Here is a 14,760-nt window from a genome sequence, read left to right on the forward strand (position 1 = left end):
TGGAACAAAACAAGTATTCAGTTAAACTTGTCACTCATTCATTTAAAAAATCATTTAAGGGCTTGTGAAATACATGATATACTACCGTTGATGCTCAGTCGTGCCGACTCTTTGTGACCCTTTGGACTGTAACCCACAAGGCTCCTCTGTCCATGGGATTTCCCAGGCAAGAATACTGGAGTGGGTAGCCATTTTCTCCTCCAGGGGATCTTCCCAACCCAGGGATCAAACCCACATCTCCTGTATCCCCTACACTGCAGGTGGATTCTTTTACCTGCTGAGCCATCAGGGAAGCCCGAAATGCATGATAGTATGTTAAATTCATAGGAGAAAGTGAGGTGAAATAAATAGAATTCTTGCCTGGATTTCAGAATCTCACCATCTTAAAGGGATCATATATGCAAATAACCTGAATATGAGGCAACATAATTACCTCATATTTAATTAATAGGAGCAGAGCATCTTTAAAGTGCTATGTTAATAGGAAACATTCCTTACATCCTTGCTCAAAGCTTGAGCCACAGACCAGCATCACTGCATCCCGTGGGAGCTTGTTAGAAATGCAGAATCTCAGGGGCCACTGCACAGATTCTACTACATCAGAATCTGCACTTTAACCAGATCCCCAGTGATTCAAATGCTCCATAAAATCTGGAGAAGCACTGCTTTGCATTATTTGGCGCTCAGTCACTGCCCACCAGTAACAACATGATGGATGTCGGCTTCAAAACAGGGACTCAGATTTTTATAGAATAAATGCTTAACACGCTGTTTCTAAAGTGAATCTCTGAGGGCTTTGTTTTAGAATTTCAATGTACAAAATGTGATTCCAAGGCTCAGCAAATTGTATGGCCCTGCATTTTAATATCCTGTGAGTACTCAGACCCTTGCCTAAAACTCTAAAGGACTTAAAATTACAGCTCTACTCAGAGAGGTGAGAATATTTTCTTTCAAAGCTTCATATGTATCAGGTTGACCTTGTAGAAGTCACTGGAGGAGATGGAAACTTTTATCCAGATATTCAACCTGATGATAAAAAACTTTTAGAAGGAATGTCACTGGAGGGAACTAAGATGGGATTCTTCCCAGCTCCAGAGCTGCTGAGTCACAGAATCATAAATTATGAGCATAGGAAAAAGCTCAGAGGTTATTCTCTCAGTTCTGCTTCCCTCCCAGAGAAAGTCAGTCTGCGGTACTTCATATCTACAGTTTCTTCTTCCAATGAGCTCCCAAGGATCACAATTATCAAACAACCAATCAGCCAATCCAGAAATATTTTTTGATCTTCTGACACCTGCAAAGTGCTATAGGGACAGAAAGATAAACTTGTCCCCTTTACAAAGCTCATAGTTTCATGAGATGAAATAAAAGCTCCTAACAAAATTGCAAGAGTTGTTTGTCATGAGATGCACAGTGAAGAGATGCTTAAAAGAGAAAGAGATCCCTTGAGATAAGAGGTCAGGCAGGGCTTCCCAGCACTGGAAGGAACCTTGGAGTTCATCAATCCCAGGTTCTTCCTTCCTGCTAAGGAAACTGAAGTGCAAGGGGTTAGGCACTTTAGCCAGTCATGATGCAAGTCTCCAGATGAAACACAGTGAGAAGTCCAGGTCCTGGTCAACAACTCAACACACACACAGCCCTCAGCACTGCTGGCTTCCCGGACTTGAGCTCTGTGGCAAAGTGTTGGTTGTCCACCAAAATACATTCCCCCTTCTGTAATGACAGAGCCGTATCTGGGCATGTGCTGCCCAGAAGCCCTGATTTTCTATTATTTTGCACTTAGAGTTGGCTCTGTGACTAAGTTGTAGCCAATGAAATATCAGTGAAAGTGACACATGTGACTCTGGGGCCCAGAAGTGCCTCCTTCAGGCTCTCCTTCCCCTTCTCACCAACTGCATCCCCAACACCAACAGCATCCTACCGGATTCAGAGCAGCCACTTAAAAAAAGGAATCTGTAGACTTCCCTGATGGTCCCGCGGCTAAGATTCCGCACTCCCAATGCAGGGGGGCCCAGGTTCAACCCCTGGTCAGGGAACTAGACTCCACATGCCACAACCAAGAGTTCATGTGCCACAACTAAAGACCTGAAACAGCCAAATAAATAGATAACTAATTATTTTTCTAAAAAATGAACCTGCATGCCTGACATCTGTGGGAAAGCCTACCAACCTGGGATGCACACTTTGGACTTTCATGTAAGAAAGAAATAACCTTCTCTATTTTTTAAGCCAGTGGATTATCTGGGGATATTTTTGCTGTAAAAATCCAGCCTTAGCCTAAGCAATATAGACTATAATCAATATAACATAACCAAAGTGGGGTTCAGTTAAATGGTATTAAAGCTGTAATAAGAAGTCTGATAGTTTACTACTTAAGATGTAGCTTATGGTTATCAAAGGGGAATAGGGATGAGGGGGGAATAAATTCGGAGTTGGTGATTAGCAGATACAAACTACTATACATAAAATAGATAAACAAGGACCTACTGTACATCACAGGGAACTATATTCAGTGTCCTGTAATAAACCATAACGGAGAGCTTCACTGGGGGTTCAATGGTTAAGAATTCACCTTGCAATGCCAGAGACACCAGTTTGATCCCTTCTCCGGAAACATCCTACGTGCCGTGGGACAACTAAGCCCGTGTGCCAAAACTACTTAGCCTATGCTCTACAGCCTACAGGCCACAACTACTGAAGCCCACACACCCTAGAACCCATGCTCTGCAACAAGAGAAGCCACCCCAATGAGAAGGCCACACACCACAACTAGAGAAAGCCCTCATGCAGCAACAAAGACCTGCACAACCATGAAAGTGACAGTCACTCAGTCGTGTCCGACTCTTTGCGACCCCATGGACTATACAGTACGTGAAATTCTCCAGGCCAGAATGCTGGAGTGGATAGCCTTTCCCTCCTCTAAGGGATCTTCCCAACCCAGGTCTCCTGCACTGCAGGCAGATTCTTTACCAGCTGAGCCACCAGGGAAGCCCAGAACAACCATAAATAGATAAATAAACATTTGTTTAAAAACCATAATGGAAAAGAATTATACACACACACACATGCTGTTGCTTAAGTTGTGTCCGATTCTCTTGAGAACCCACAGACTGTAGCCCGACAGGCTGTTGATGGGATTTCCCAGGCAAGAATACTGGAGTGGGTTGCCATTTCCTTCTCCAGGGGATCTTCCCAACCCAGGGATCAAATGTCTCCAGCATTGGTAGGTGGATTCTTCACCACTGAACCATCAGGGAAGCCAAATATATATGAATCATTTTACTGTACACTAGAAACTAACATAATATTGTACATCAACTATATGTCAATAAAATTTTTTAAAAATAGAAAAGTATCACTTTGTATTAGCTCAGTTCCTGTATGTGTGTGTGTTGATAGACAGGGACAAGTGAATAAAATAAGTGCAGCAGCTAGATGTGGTGACCAGAAACACTGGACCAAGAGATAAGAGAGCTGGGATTTTTCACAAGTTATAGCTCTGGCCAAGCTATTTAGCTTCTCAAAGTCTGTGTCCTCTAGCGGAAAATGCACTACCTGAACCAGATGATTGTTAAAGAAACAGCTGTAGCAGTCTGCAGCACTACCACCTATAGGAACAATCTTTTACTCTCAGATCTGAACCGAGCAGAAGACCTTACTGGAGAAATAAGGGTTGAGCAGGTCTAAAGACATAACATAGTACAAAAGTTAAAATAAGAAACAGAAAACAACCATGGCACACTCATAAACTCAAATGCATGGAGTTTCAGGGTGTCAAAGATCATTACCCTATCTCCTATTCACATCTGGTTCTCCATTTTTCTTTAACAAAGGAAGACAGTCCAGAATGGAAAAGTAGGAAAGTTGGCTCTTTTCTACCACTGGTTTTCATTGCAGCCTTGCTCAAAAAGCAGTACATGGAATCACTCTACTGCACAGTTGAAACTAACATGTCATTGTAAATTAACTACATTTTGATTTTTTAAATTAAAGAATAATCATAGGAATATTCTACCATAGGCTATAGCATTTAAAGAGAAGAACATTCTTCGGGATAAGCCCTAAAGACTCATGAAAGAGGTGACAGGTTCCCACAGTAGGGCTCTTTAATGCTGAGTAATGTAGTGGACAGAGGGAGGAAGAGCAGACAGTTTAAAGTGGAGTATGTAACCCATCCTAGAGACACAAAGAGCAGGCTTTTTGGGGTATAAATGACCAACATGAGAGAGCTGCATTAGCACAGGTTAATACTGAGAGTCTTCAGGAACAGGAGAAAGCTGTATAAAATATTTAAATGGCCTTTCTGGTGTTTCATGTTTCCCACGGTACATATAAATCTGGGAGGTCATGCTCCTGATGGACTCGCTGAATGACACTAAGCCACTTTGTCAAACACTTTGTTCTACATTAGACAGTGAGGTCATTGTAGAAAGGGGGGCAAGATTTCAGAAGCACCATGGCAAGGATGCTCAGTCTCATCACAGGGAAAGCTCTAATTTTAAACTCAACATTTACAGTCAGTCTTTTACATTAAGTACACCTTCCCAAGGATTGGGGAAGGGAGATTCAAAAAATGTCTCTTCAGCTGCTGCCTGCAGAGAGGGTTCCAAATGGTCTGTTGGAAATGACTCAACTAATGTTTAGAACACTAAATCATCTCAAAAGTACCCTGTAAAAAACAATTCACCCCACATCACTCACCAAAAATATGCTACTGAAAACCCTTTAAAGCAATAACTCTCTCTGCATTATGCATTTATGGGAAATTAACGACCAACTGGAATCTATGGATTTTGACTAGAACCAGAGCTATTAATGCACAGGAAAAATTTCATACTCTCTTGATCTTTCCAAAGGTAGCATCCTTTGATGTGTGCAGAATATAAAACCTTGAATGCTGCATTATATGTGAGTTCTCTGGTTATTTATGAACAGACTGGTGGACTCCCTTGTGACTACAGCTCCAGATTTCAAGCAATTGAAAAGCTAAGTAACAGGATCTGTCAGGAGGATATTTACAGTCTAAACCATGTTGTCCACATACAGAAAACAAAGTGAGACTCTGACCAACTGAAACATAAAACTGTCCTACAGTCTACAAAGAGGAAAAATGCTTTCTATGTCTTCATGTTAAGTCCACTGAATTACAGTTCATTTTAATCAATATTGAATTCATTTTTGAATCTTACTTAATACAATCACAATTTCACCTTTACTTCAACTTTTCCTGAGCTGTATCGTATTCACTCTTTCATTCGTCTGCCTACACTTAAAAGACTGAGTAATTCATCTCCAGAGTCTCCTAAACAGGGTAGTAAAAGCAGCATGAATGAGTCAGCTTTGCAGTTACTTCCTCATAACTCTTTGTCGCTAACAGGAATACCTTGTTCTTGGCTTTGTACCCCTACTGCACAAATTTGCTGTCGAATTCGTGGAAGGCAATTTGGTCCTAATTCTAATAGAAAAACTGACTGCCATCAGCAAAGACTGATAAAAGTCTGGTAGAGGTATAAAACTTTTGAAAATATCTTTTCCTTTCAATAACTAATAGTCCTCCAAAACTGTGGTTTGATCACTAGAAACTGCAATTTTTGTGAGTCTTAGATCCAAATACCGCTAACAAGGAATAAATGGACAACTGTGACATTGATCTTGTAGATCATCCCTATAAACTATATTCAGTGAATCTGGGTTAAGGACATATATTAAGTTAAAATGCATTCCAATATACAGTAGGTGCAGACAAATACTGTTTGGTTCCACTTATACGAGGTACCTATAATAGTCAAATTCAGAATCAGGAAAGTATATTCCAGGGGCTGGTGGGGGTGTGGGGGAGGGGGTGGGGAGTAATGAGGGGGAATGGGGAGTTAGTGTTTAATGGGGACAGAGTTTCAGTTCAGGAAGATGAAAAATTCGGGAGATGGATGGACAATGGTGAAAGTTGCACAATAATGTGAATGTACCTAGTGCCACTGAACTATTCAGCTAAATATGGTTAAAATAGTATGTTTTATATTATGTGACTTTTACCACAATAAAAAAAAGATTTTAAAAAGAGATATGAAAATAAGGCAGCCACAAGGAGCATTTCTGAGTCAGAATATCATTTTCAAAATACCTTTCCAGCAGAAAAAGGTGATTGCTCTTCAGAGCAATGAAGAAAGGGATCTCAAGGGTTTTAGGGGCTGGCAAGGAGCTTTTCACAGAGCATGTTCAGCAAATGTACAAAGGGAAGATGTTTCAGAGTTCCTGGATTCCCAGACTTCCTCTGTGTGTTTTTCCAGTGGTCACAAGCCATAATGGACAGCCATCTGTTAGCTTTATTTTCCCTGGTTCACCCTCTCTGGGCCTTCCCAGCTGGGACCACTAATGCAGCCTTAGCCTTGGTTTCCAAGGTAACGATGGCAGAGACAGCCGATACCAACAGTCCATGCTTAGGCCCCTCAGCCCTATTTGGTGAGGCTTAGAATTAATTCCCATTCCAGATTCCAGGTTGTACTCCCACCCCATGAGGTTCCTCCATGATTAGCCTGGCCCGGGGCAGGCTTAGAGAGGACTCTAGCTCACCCCTCACAGCCCTTACTCCCTAGCCCTGTGCTGGCTCAGTCCAGAGGCTCTGGATTTTCCATTCTGTTTGACTGCCCAGTCTAAGGCCAGAGACCTTCCCCAAGACCGAGGTCACAGGCCAGGCCCTGAAGTCCTGCCTGGTGTATGTCAGGTCCTCCTCCACAGCTTGATCCTGGCATCCTATGTCCTAGAACCCAGTTCTCATACTTGTAACCCACCTCCCCCTGCAACACCACACACAAACCATTTCTAGAGTCCCCACACCCTTGCTCAGACCCCCTCACTGGCTGCCTTAGACTCAATTATTCTTGAGCTGAGGGCTGAAACTGTTGATTTCCATCAGACATCACATCTGGTTCTCTCCAGAGCCAGAGTCTAGTTTCTTCAAAAAGTGAATGCTTTTAAGAGATGCAGAAGAAAGTAAAATCATGGAACCTGGCAACCACTAAAATAGAGACTAGTGAGATTAAAACATCAAAGAAGGCCAGATTAAATCTGGTAGGACTTTTCCCAGTTCCTTAAAAATACTCCATAGATCTATCTCTACACCAAAAGTTGGAGGGTGGTGAGTGGCAGGGCTGCTGCATTCTACTCAGAGGACCCCAACTGCAGGGCCTCATGTGGCAGCTCTCAACTAAGGGACTGGAGGATGAGCCAGAGGTAGAGGTGAAAGTCATAAGAATCCAGCTTACACTGGGCCTTCTGCTTATATTATCTCATTTACTCCTCACCATCACCCAATGAGCATCATTTTATTAAAAAAACAAAACACTGGGTCTCAGAAAGATTAACTTGTTCAAAGTCAGTGACTTGAAAAAGTACAAAGCTGAGCACAGAGCCCAGATCAGTTAGATTTCAACCAGTGGACTCTATCCACAGCTGTAATGCCTTCCGAGGTGAAGCTCAGGCAGAGAGAGCGTGACCACAAAGCAATGGAACGCCAAGTCAGGAGGAGAAAGAGGCCAGTAGAGCCCAATGCTGCAGAACGGCAAAGTAAGACCTGAACAAGGGAGGACACAGGTGGCAAATCGTATTAATGGAAATAAATGCACATTAGGTGACAGTTACGCGCTCGGAACTATGCTAAGTGCTTTGGCTCTATTAACTCTTTTAAGTTTTACAACAGCCCCCCAGGATCGAATCATTTTATTGATAAATACAAACCAAGACACAGAATGTTTAAATAATTTGCCTGAGTTCATGCAGCTTGGAAGGGAATGGAGTCTGGGCTTGAATCCAGGCAAGTGGCCTCCAGTGTCTGCAGACTTAGTCCCTCCTTGGACGTTCCCAAAGACCTCAGCAAGAACAGTTGCGAGTGGGGGAGGAGGGAAGGTAGTACAATCTGGCCAACTTGCAACTGGGTTATGAAGGGAAGGAGGGAAAGGAAGCGAAAGCTCAGCAAGGAATGTGTTCAGTTCACAGGGCTGCCAAAACAAAGCTGCAAACACAGTGCTTAAGCTTAACTTGTGTGTGTGCATGCTAAGTCACTGCAGTCGTGTCCAACTCTTTGTGACGCTATGGACCATAGCCTGCCAGGCTCCTCTGTCCATGCGATTCTCCAGGCAAGAGTACTGGAGTGGGTTGCCATGCCCTCCTCCAGGGGATCTTCCCTATCGAGGGATCAAACCTGGATCTCTTATGTCTCTTGCATTATAAGGTAGGTTCTTTACCACTAGTGCCACCTGGGAAGCCCAAGCTTAACACAATAGAAATTTATTTTCTCTGTTGTGGAGGCTTAAATCCAAAATCAAGATGTTGATATTCCCTCCAGAGCTTCTAAGTAGGTTCCTTCCTTGCCGCTTCCAGTTTCCAGTAGCCCCGGGTGTCCCTTGCCTTGTGGCAGGATCATCCAATCTCTGCCTCAGTCTTAGCATGGTTCCTTCCCTCTGTGTGTCTGTGATTCTGTGTCTCCACACAGCATCCTTGTGTGGCTATGTCTGTGCCTAAACTTCCCTCTTCTTATAGGGACATCAGTCACACTGGATTATGATCCAGCCAATGAACTTAACTTGACTAAATCTGCAATGATGCAGGACTTCCCTGGTGCTCCAATGGTTAAGAATCTGCCTGCCAAAGCAAGAGACACAGGTCCAATCCCTTGTCCAGGAAGATTCCACATGCCACGGGGCAACTAAGCCCATGTGCCCCAACTACTGAAACCTGCACCCCTAGAGCCCATGCTCCACAACAAGAGAAGCCCCCACAAAGAGAAGCCCATACACTGCAACTACAGAACAGCCCCTACTCATCACACTAGAGAAACCCCGGGCACCGCAACAAAGCCCCGGCACAACCAAAAATAATAAATAAACAAAATAAATCTATGAAGACCCTATCTCCAAATAAGGTCATACCTCCAGGTTTTGGGGGTTTGGACTTCAATATATTTTTTTAGGGGGGAAAGGATACAATTCAACCCAAAACAACAGCCAGAGGTGCGAGGGGAGGATTTTTAAAGATGAAGATGGGAAAGATGATCTATGTGCTCTTTTAAAATAACATTTTATTAAAGATCAGTAGGTAGGTCATGGTTCTTTCCAAATGAGCAGAAAATCTGATTATCTGTATCTGAAGAAAGGCCTCCCATGCCTGGCGTATCATTTTTAGTATTCTGCTTTAATTTAATGAGCTGGAGAAGGACACAGACTCACAGCTTTTGCCAGGAACATTCTGGTACAATTCATCTATCACAACTTCCCCAGCTCATATCTCCCCCGATCAATAAGAAAGCAGAATCGATGCCACGTCAAGCTGCACGGTTAACTCTCAATCACACAGACTGTGACAGAGACAAGTAGTTGTACAAACACTAAAACTAACAAACAGAAACTTTCCACCTGCCTAGAATTTGGTCAGTTTTTAACTGACATTTTTCTTGCGAGGTTTTTTTTTTTTTCAAGTGCATAATCCCTCAGTTTATACCAAATAGAAGCAGGAATCCAAGGAATTAGCCTGGAAATAGTTAGGTTAGCAAAAGGAAGTCAATCTGGGAGTAACTGGTCAGTCTAGATAACCCATACACTTTTAACCAAAGATTTGCTCTACTTAAAATAGCAGTGGTAGGTTGGTTGAGTACTCAAAATATTGGCATTAAAATTTTGCCTTAAACAATTCCAACACAGGATTAGTTATCCTACAAAGAAATTGCCATTCATAACATTTATGCCTTCATTAACTTTTCCCAAAACGTTTGTTTAATCATTATTCACTCCTTCATGACTGGTTTAGCATAATATCCTAAGCATGGAAATTTAGCAACACTGTAATTAAAAACACCTACAAAGAAGGGCTTCCCTGATAGCCCAGTTGGTAAAGAATCCACCTGCTATGCAGGAGACCCCAGTTCAATTCCTGGGTTGGGAAGATCCCCTGGAGAAGGGAAAGCCTACCCACTCCAGTATTATGGCCTGGAGAATTCCGTGGACAGTCCATGGTGTCGCAAAGAGTAGGACATGACTGAGTAACTTTCACTTCACTTTCACAAAGAATGTGCAGGTAGTAGCTGTCAAAGGGTTTCTAGCACCGTGAGACACTTCTGATTCTCACTATCTCTGCCATTTCAATTCACAACCACTGCATTCACTACAGTATTGGCAGCAAAGAATGACAACTCCCAACTGAGACAGGAGACATCAACATTATCAAAGGGCAAGCATGCTCTTAAAGCAGACACACAACTATTTATACAAATGGATGTTGTTCTATTTCAATAAACAACTCAAAAGCTACCATTTATTTCAATAATATCAATTATTACTCAAAGCTTTTTGAGGGACTCCTTTCCTATGCTTACCACCAGAGTAAGTAAAATATTCTTTTGCCTGCCATGTATGTGTTACTGCGCTAGGTGTCATTGATTCTGAAAGATTCGGGAACAATTCAGAGCAAAATCAGACATATGATATTGCTGATCAAGCAAGGTCATGTCATTTAGGATCAAAAAATGTTTCATGAGGGAGGGAGAGCGTGGAAAGAATAAAGAGGGTAGAACTGACATATATACACTACCATGTGTAAAACAGATAGCTAGTGGCAAGTTTGATGCTCTGTGATGGCCTAGAGGGCTGGGATGGGGGTGGGAGGGAGACTCAAGAGGGAAGAGATATATGTATACTTAGAGCCAATTCACATCATTGCACAGAAGAAACCAACAAAACATTGTAAAGTAATTATCCTCCAATGAAAAATAATTTTTAAGAAAATGTTTCACAAAGATTATGTTGCTAGCCAGAGTATAGTTCACTCTTTATTGTATCCAGTTAAACCTCTCAAAGGTTCAGGAATTTCTTCAGACTAAGTCTGGCTGACAATGGACCTTGGAGGATGAACTCTTAACAGACAATGCCATTGATTTAAGAGGCTCTATCTGCATTGCCTGATGGCGTGATTGCGGCCACTCTGTTCCCTCAAGGCTCCAGGAGACACCTCCAACCAAGCATTTAGGCTGGGCTCACTAGGCAGCATCATCATTTATTATCTTCCTCAAAGACCATCATTTTTCCCCAGTTTCCCTTGAGAGAACAATCCAAACGGTGAGTCACTGTGGTTTCTAGGCAGCACTGCAGGTATTCAGCAAACTCTCCACAGAATTTCTCCTCATGCCCCCACTGTCCTTCAGAATGAGCCTGTTCCTTTCCCTAATTTACTCTTCAATGCAGGATAGAAATGAGCCAGCTCTGCAGACAGGTCTGAGAGGGTGGATGACCCATTTATAGGGCAATATGGCTCCGTGTTACCACCATTTCCTAATGCTCAAGTCCTTAAGAGTCCTGATACTTGTCTTGAGCATAAGAAGGCCCGTGATTTGATTCTAACAACAGAATATGACAAAGGTGATGGATGTCACGTCTGTGACTATGTTTTATTAAACTGTTGTGTATGTCTTGCCCACAGACCTTCCCTCTAGCTGGCTTCAATGAAGCAAGTGGCTACACTGTGAGGCATGGTGAGACCCATGTGGCAAGGAACTGACGGTCTCCCCAGGCCAACAGTCAACAAACACCTGAAGCCCTCTGTCATATCACCCACAAGAAACTGAATTCTGCCAACAACCATGTGATTCTGGAGGCAGATCTTCTCCAGTTGGGCCTTGAGATAAGACCACAAAAAAAAAAAAAAAAAAAAAAAAAAAACCCCACAGCTTCAGCTGATACTTTAAAGCTAAAATTCTGAAACAGAAGACCCAAGATATGCCTTGCTCTTCATATCACTTCATCTCCACAAGCTCCACCACATCAGTAGTTTTGCTTTTCATTTGCTTCACATAAAATGACCACTAAATTTTAAACACTCCCGGGATGATTCTACAATTGCCAACAGCATATATATTTAGGAGTCAATCCTGATACTGGTGTCTTAGCGTGTATAAACATGTCATAAAATGCCACAGCCATGTATGTGCATTTTTTGCCTTCACAAGTCACATGAGAAGGCCTGTCCTTCAGAGTTACCTTCGGGACTAATCGCTGAATCTAAAATAGATCAATCCATAGAGACAGGAAGCAATCTAGTGGTTTCTAGGGCTAAGGGAAAGAGGAATGGGGAATGACTGCTTAAAGTTTCTTCTTTGGGGTGATTAAATTGTCTTGAAACTAGATAGAGGTAATAGTTGCACAATACTGTGAATGTATTAAATGTCACTTTAAAGTGGTTAATGAGGGACTTCCCTGATGGTCCAGTGGTTAAGAATCCGCCTTCCAATGCCAGAGACCTGGGTTCAATCCCTGGGTGGGGAACTAAGATCCTACATGCTACAGGACAACTAAGCCTGCACATCACAACTATTGAGTCCTGCACTCCACAGCTAGCGAGAAGCCCACACAGTGTTGAAGTGATCGCAGTGAAGATCCCATGAGATGCAATGAAGATCCCACATGCTGCAACTAAGAGACGACACAGCCATAAATAAATAATTAAAAAATAAAATGGTCAATGGTTATTTTATGTATATGAAGTTTACCACAATAAAGTAAAGCATGCTTGAAAAAAAAGAGTAAAATGAAGAGGGCTTCCCAAGTGGCGCTAGTGGGAAAGAACCCACTTGCCAATGCAGGAGACATAAGAGACGCAGGTTCAATCCCTCAGTCAGGAAGATCCCCTGGAGGAGGCATCACCCCACTCCAGTATTCTTGCCTGGAGAATCCCATGGACAGAGGAGCCTGACAGGGTGCAGTTCATAGGGTCACACAGAGTCAGACATGACTGAAGTGACTTAACATGCACGCAAACAGGAAGAAGTTAGGGACCAAGAAGGCTTTGAAAGGGCAGAGAAATATTTTTCCCTCAGGTCAGTCTGGTCACTTTTCCATGAGGGAAAAATGAAAAGCAACTGTACTCTATATTAATTCTGAATAATACACTAATGGATTCTAAAAGATCATTGATGATAAGATTTACCGTCAACAATAAAAATATACATTGACTTTAAAATTTATTCATGATTTTAGAAGCATTAAAATGCAAAAATCATTGGTATTAGAATCAAAGGAAAATACCATCATAAATAAATTAAATATGTTGCTGTTGTTTTTAGTCACTATGTTGTGTCTGATTCTTTTGCGACCCCCATGGCTATAGTCCGTGAGGCTCCTCTGTCCATGGGATTTCCCAGGCAAGAATACTGGAGTGGGTTGCCATTTCCTTCTCCAGGGGATTCTCCCAACCCAGGGATTGAACCTGTGTCTCCTGCTTGGCAGGTGGATGCTTAACCACTGAGCCACCTGGGAACTATAATGTCAACTATGCAGAAATACACAGAGAGAAAGACTGGAAGACAATAGGTCATTTTAACTCCTCTGAGTAGACAGACTGTGAGTGAGTTTTTCCCAACTTCTGAAATGTGGCCAGATCGGGTTTCCTTTCATCTTCTCTGTACAGTCCCATCTCCCCCTGAGGAAGAGGGCCTTCGAGCCTCAGGCACCAAAGTTATGCATGGTGAGGGGAAAGTGATGGTAACAGAGAGGCTGGTTTGTCTAGGTCAGTATTACCCTCTGAAAACTTCATTTAGTCGACAAAACTTTATGGCGGGTCTATTATGTGGTAGGCATGATTCTAGACACCAGGAAGACAGTTGTAAATATGAAAAACCTCTGACTACGGAGCTTCCAGCCACAAGCATAGGATACAGCTAGAACACCAATGGAAGAGTGACAAAGAGGAAGAGGGAGGAGGCCAAGAAAGAGGGATTTCCCATCACTCGTGTAAGGAGAGTCAGCACAGCCTGAACGGCAAACCAGAGGAAATGGTAGCAAAAATGTTTGCCCCATTCTCTGGCCTCCAATTATATTGTGGCCTTCTCTGAATAAAGGTTTTTTGTGGTGGTGGACAGAGCTAGAAGCCTGCCCAGCTGTTCCTGGGCATAACATTAGGATTATATATTTTACCCAAAATTTTTGCTTTGAGCATATACTGCTTCACAGTAAACAAACAAAAATGGATGAAATAGACTTCTATTAACCCCTACGTTGCTCCTTTTAGCCAACTAAGCAGGTGGTTTTAGAAGGGGTCAGGTCATTATCTGCAAAAATAATGACCTTATAAAAACGTATAAAATAAGAAATCCCAATAGAAGCTGAAATTTCACCTCAAGTAAAGAAATAAGAGAGAAAGGATAAGTGAAATAGAGTTTCTCTTTGGAAAGTGCTGGCTTTTTCTGAATTCTATTGGACTGTGTGTCATTGAAGCATCATTTAAGTGGTCTGAATGATTTTTCTTTTCAGGATGATAATGGATGTGACATAGGGGCTAGAGGACTAAAAAGAAGCAAGGATGTAAGACAAGCAGATACTGAGAGAAGATCTTGCAAAAGCTTTTAGTTCTTTTTATTATTCACATCTCTGAAAATGGCTATGTCTGCAAATTGATTATAAAAAAAATCAACTTGCCACATTTGGAAATGACATGGTAGATCATCTGTTCATTCCTTCCCCTCCAACAAAACCTTTAGCTGCTGCTGTTTGTGCATTAAAAGATGGATTAATGTCTCCACCTTAAGCTTTTCCTATTGATCACTACTCACTGACTAGAGTAATTGCCTACACTGAGGTATGTGGTAGACCTGAAAGATGTTCCTCACTTCTCGGAACATCACATCACCAGGCCTGTCATGATTAGACAGCATCATATTTGCCTTGCTCAGCTGAAACTAAGACATTTCACCAGTCTTAATGATGCCTATTTGACAACCAATTT

The 14,760-nt window shown here is 42.2% G+C and overlaps 1 protein-coding gene across 1 annotated transcript in view; it reads right to left on the reverse strand.

Moving 5' to 3' along the window:
• The window catches only part of ARMH4 (armadillo like helical domain containing 4), a 143,441-nt gene that overhangs the window by 46,375 nt on the left and 82,306 nt on the right, over nt 1–14,760 (reverse strand). The window lies entirely within an intron of this gene.

This window comes from Muntiacus reevesi, chromosome 7 (assembly GCF_963930625.1).
Source record: "Muntiacus reevesi chromosome 7, mMunRee1.1, whole genome shotgun sequence".
Lineage (NCBI taxonomy): Eukaryota > Metazoa > Chordata > Mammalia > Artiodactyla > Cervidae > Muntiacus > Muntiacus reevesi.